The sequence below is a fragment of the Lemur catta genome, chromosome 4, assembly GCF_020740605.2.
Source record: "Lemur catta isolate mLemCat1 chromosome 4, mLemCat1.pri, whole genome shotgun sequence".
NCBI lineage: Eukaryota > Metazoa > Chordata > Mammalia > Primates > Lemuridae > Lemur > Lemur catta.
Window position 1 is genome coordinate 13,543,877 of NC_059131.1, and position 6,000 is coordinate 13,549,876.

Sequence of the window (6,000 nt, forward strand, 5' to 3'; positions counted from 1 at the left end):
TTTTTTTTTTTTTAGCTTATGCACTATCTTTTTAATTAAAAATGAGATAAATCTTTTTGTACCTTTTGAGGTTTCCTTTTAATCTGCATGCCTATATTATCTATTTAAATAATAATTTTAAAATGTATACATAGAGACAAGCCATAAAACTTCACCAACTGGATCCTAGATCCTCTTTCCCCAAGGGCAGCCCATTTTTGTAAATAATTCTATTAGTAGATAATGTGCCACGTGACCTAGACATTAATCTAGGAGATCATTAAATTAGAAAACATTTTAACGCTACATTTCATGAATCTACAGACAATAGTAACTGCTCAATTAATAACACTAGTTAGTACAACTGAGATGGTTGGAAAAATACTATTTGTTCTGCACAAAAGTACCAAAACAAACTACTGGAAGTAAAAGAAAGATTTAAGGTGTTAAGTCAGCACTTTGTAAGTTTGTAACAAATCTCATATTAAGGAAACATGATGTTGGTTTGTGACCCCAAGTGGTGTTGCTGCAATAATAGCACCGTAGGATGACAGTTTTCACATCTTCCGCAATATTGTGGGATTCAGATAAGAGCTTTATTCACAAAGGTCTCCTATATAGCTATCTGAATCCCACATTCAGTCGTGTTATCTGGATGGCAATACTAATAAAACCTATACTGTACAGTTTATATGAAGAAATTAGATCTCAATATAACCCTATGTCGTTTTAAATAAAATTATCTCGGCTGTCCAAAGGAAGAATTTTAAAGGGGTTATGAGCTAGTAAAGAAAGAAAAATTTTTGTGGGGATGAGGGGGAGGAATAAGTCTCACCTTGCAGATTTGCTTAAGGATAATTATTAGCCTTCAGGAAATAGCTTAACTAACTGACATCTGAATTAACTTAATCTAAAATTGCAAGGTCCCCATGAAAACACACTGAAGTTCACTTATAAGGTTGACAAATTCAAGGAAAAAATTCACTTTTGGAAAAGGGCCATTAAAAAAGGGTTCACTGACAATGTTTAATTACTATTTTAGTTTGAATCTTAACTACTAAGAAGATTCTTAGTGCAACATTTATAAAAATCACCATTTTTAAGTGTTCCATGTCCAAATGGATTTGAAATCCAATTAATTATATTCTCATAAGAAATTTCAACATTACATCTACCAATGAAAAAAGAAAAGAGAAATCTGTTAGATGTAATTTAAATTTTAGAGACCAAATCACTTGTATTCTGGTTAAGAGAAAGAAAACGTTTACATCCACTAGGCAACAGTCCCCAACCCTCTGGGCACCAGCGACAGGTTTAATGGAAGATGATTTTTCCACGGATGGGGCAGGGAGGGGCGGAACGGAGCTCAGGTAATGCAATCAATGCAAGTGATGGGGAGTGGCTGTAAATACAGATGAAGCTTTGCTTGCTGCTTGCTTTCTGCTGTGCACCACATACTCTGCTTCCTAAGGTTCATGGAAGACAATTTTTCAATGGACAGGGAGAGGGGGGGGAGGGGGAGCTCTGAGGCCCTGTCCCTAACAGGCCACAGATCGTTGATACCTGTCTGCAACCCAGGGGTTGGGGACCGCAGCACTAGAGAACAATGAGATTGATATGTAAACTCTTCACCATTTGTTATACCCACTGAGCAAGCATTATTTTTCTGAGAATTTATATGAACTATAAACATCATTTATATTAAATGATGAGTATTAAGATTCTGAAGTCATCATCATTAACAAGTATTGATGAGGACTTGTGTGCAGCCATTTCAAGCATAAAAATATTGTCCAAAAGTTATGGTCAAAGAAGTTTTAATATGCTGAAGTTTATTTGTTATATTTTCCTTCCTAATTTATATATTAACTTTCTTATCATAATTATATAATATAAAGATAATATAATAAATGTTTTCTCCAAGCCCCATATAGATGCCTCCAAATTCTATCCAAGTTAAACTGTACCCATATTTTTATTACCTGAGTGTTCTATACTTTAAAAATATATGGGAAGTATTAATTTAATCTAAAATTCCGTTTTACAAGGGGAAAAGGAATATCCAGAGAGGTTTTGTGACAACTAATTAGTGTTAAAATTCAAGATTAGAATCCAGAACTGCCTTCTCCCCACCCACTCGTTGCTCTGATTGGGAACGTCAAGTTGTGAAGCAGCCTTTATGCTAAACAAATGTGCACCTTCCTCTCCATCCTCCCAAGTCAGCCCTGCACACTTGACCTCCATGTCACTAGTCATGCAGAGGTCCCCAAATGGAATGTCCTCCCTCTCTCCTGTCCATTGCTGGAGTCACTCTCGTCCTTGAAAGCCAATTCCCTGACCATCCTCAGCCACACAGCTCTGTCCTTCTGAGCTTTACTGGTGCCACCATCCCAGTCACCTACACAGCATTGCCTAAGAACACAGCGGTTGGTTCCATTTTACCAGTCTACTCCATCCCTATAACTAGGTTGAGTCAGGAACTGCTTCTAAACTTTCTGAAAATCCTTAGTGCCTCTAGAAAATGCCTTATAGGTGCTCATCAAATGATCAATTGGTTAATTGATTATAGACTTCATACACCTTCCATTAATACCTACAGTCCTAGATCTGTAGAGAGTTAGAGCTGCAGCACCCCAGAAGGATCATGTACGCCAACTGCTCACTCTATGAATGAGAAGTCTGTGGCCTGAATGGGGGTCACATGGCTAGAAAATGGCAGCCCTAAGACCAAGCCAGGTAAGACTGACCCTAGACAAAGTCCACACTGCACCATCTCAATTTCTTTATTTCATCACAACATACTTTACTACCAAAAGAAATCTAATATCATGAAGGCTTCATAATTCCAAACTTCTTTAAATATCTCAGTGTCAATTCTAAAATAATTCCTAACCAATATACTGCCCAGTTTTGAACCAAAATGGCCTCACCTTTAATATACTGGTATACACGTGTATAAAAGAGATCTTAAATTCAAGGTCCCTTTTCAGCCTTTGTTCAGTTCAGCAAGTATTTTCTAAATTCCTACTATCTGACACCTTGTGAGATGCTAATATCCATGCTAAATGTTAATAAAGCCCAAACCTGAATGAACAACTAAACACCACTGTATTTAAAAAGATACAAGGTGTGAGTTCAAATTCTGACTCCACCACTTATTAGCTATGTGACCTCGAACAAGTTACTTGTGCCTCAGTCTTCTCATCTATAAAAGGTGAATAAAAATTATCTGCCCCTACCCAATATGTTATAGTTGGTGGGAGAGTTAAATAAGGTTATGCTTATTATATACAAGTACTTGTAAATGCTCAGAAAATATTATAATTCCATCTTTCTCCTGGGCTAACCATTTAGCTTTAAGTTATTGGGCCATGAATTAACAAAAGGCAAAGATCCCAACCACCTACTTGCAGGAACTGGCCTCCTAATAACCATATCCCGAGGCTACATAGTTTGTCTTCCAGGGAACAATGCAACCCTCAAAGGACCAGGCCTGCAGCCAGGAAAGCCTTAAGGCCAGAGGCACTGAGGAACACAGTGGCTGTTTGTGACTACATGGCACCCTATGATTTAAAATCCTAAGAAAGGGGTGAGCTTGGATTCAGGGGTGCACCCCAAAGCACTCTGCAGGCCTGATGCAGCAGAGAAGAAAGCAATGCCACACGGAGTCAGACCTGGCGAGAATAGCTTCCTTTATTCTCCAACACAATGAATTTCTAATATGATGGACAGATTAATATTATTAACTTTGGCAAATCCACAGCCCTCCAACCCCTTGAGGGTAGAGAAGGGACTTGTTGATTTGGAGAGTCTCCAAAAATAATTTCACGCGGGAAGAATTTCTCTTGGATGGTCCCTCCAGAGGAAGCATGCTAAATTAGAAACCGTAACCTGGAGGGATCGTGTAACGACACTGATGCTCTTGTTGGTTGAAAGGTTAGCATGCCATGTCCCAAACGTGGACTTGCTCTGGACACCAGAACAAGAGGTAATGAAATTTCCAAATTTTGATCATGAAGAGACTATGGCTTGATACGCATAGCAAAAGGCAGTTACAGACCACACCAATCTGGATGGGAAGCAAGATCTAAGTTGCGAAGAACTTCACCTGCACAACTTGGTTGTGGCAGGGTATGTAAAGATCTTCTGCATATCTTAGAAAGGAGACGTTTCAAGGGAAACGAAAAGGAGCTCTGAACTCTGTGGGGCAAAATCTCAGGGTTTTCCTGTAAACCACACATGGATACCCCAGGACAGACGTGGACCCCCTTGCTGAGCAAGTGCAGGCCTCAGCGCAGAGGAGGAGTTTAGAAAGAGCCATCTATCCCACTTGGAAGCAGCTGCTCATCTTGAACAAACTCTGAAAGGCCAGAGAGTTCAGGAAATTTCAGAAGTGAGAAAGGGAAAGATCCGAGAGATCACCTTATTTATCCTCCTGACAGTTGAATTGTTCTGTCCAGCCCTCCCTCCGGCATTTGATCTGCCTCTTGGCTAAGAGTCCCTAGTAAAGAGCCACAGTCCCCCTGGAGACTCGCGCTGTCAGGAAGCATTTCATGATTTCTAACCTATTTTCCTCTCTTCTGAGTTTCAACATTACAGGTCTGGTTTGGGGAGGCCAGATGTTTTGTAGAAGATTTGGGATCGAACCAAGGAAGAGAGGGTCTGGAACAGCCAAGAGCCGTGCACATTTTCAACAAGGACCAACAACAGGGAGTGCTTGGGGAGCCGTGAGATCGCGGGCCAGGAAGATGCAAGGTCGTCGGGAAGCCGGGGCCAGCCCCTGAGAGCCAGAGCTTGTGTTGCCAGTTGGAGGAGCCAGCTGTCATGAGCTCAGTGAAATTTTAGAGACCTCTCTGCCTCCTGTCACCTGCCCTGCTTTCTCTCTCAATGCCACTCTTCCCACTGTAATCCTACCTGCAGGAACTAAAGTCCTTTATCTCACAGTGAGCACTAATGCTTAGAAAGAGTGAGTAATGTCACCAGGGAGGCACAGCCAATTATCAGTGCCTTTCCAAACCTAGTCTCTGACAGAGGTGCTCACAGGAAACTCTGATGAAGAGAGTACATCTGTCCTGTTTGTCACTTGTCCTGACATAGCACATTGCAGAGCACAGAGCAAATAGATCTTCGACAAATATGTGTCAGTAGAATGGAAGCAAAGAAGGCATCAGATGCCTGAGGGAGAAGGAAGCACTTCAGGAATCAAGTTGTAGCAAATAGCCAAAATTGTGGCTGGGGCTTTTAAAGAAAGGCTTTTTATTTTAATTGCCCCAAATGGCCCTATTGTCAGGTGTCCTTGTTTATCATTTTGAGGATGACACCAACAGGCAACTGCCTGCTGAACACTAGAATGCTACATAGATCAAAATGCACCCATCATCTCTAAGGCAGGGAAGACAAACTGCTCTGCCACATACTAACTATATAACCTTGCACAAGTTTCTTCATCTGTAAAATGGGAATAATTGTGCTCACCTTACAGAGTCATTATGAGATTAAGTGCTTATACCTATGCCTGTGATACAGTAAGTGCTAAATGAATATTAGCTCTGTTATTTTTCCTCCCTCCTATCCCCAAACCTGCATCTGTCCTAGTGTTCCCTATTCTGAGAAATAGTATCACCACTCACCCAGGTACAAGGCCAGGAAACCCAGTCTCACCCCAGCCTCCTCCTGCTAACTCTTTTACTAGCCCCAAACCCACATCAATCAGTCTTCCACCCCCTAAAGTCTACCTTATTCTTACCTCTTGCCATCTTTTCTTCACTGGCTCTGCCTCAGCTCAGGTCCCAAACTTCTCTTGCAGGATTATGTAATATTATCCCCTAGGTTCCTGGCCCATCCCCTTCCATCTGTCTTCCACAGTGCTTCCAGAGTAATCTCTCTAAACTACAGATCCAATCATGTCATTCTCCCCTTAAATCCATCAGTAGTTACTACTCACCATAACTCCTATTTCCCTTCAAAACTCAGTGAAACTCAATAGCCAGAATATGGAAATAACCTAAGTGTCTGTTGACA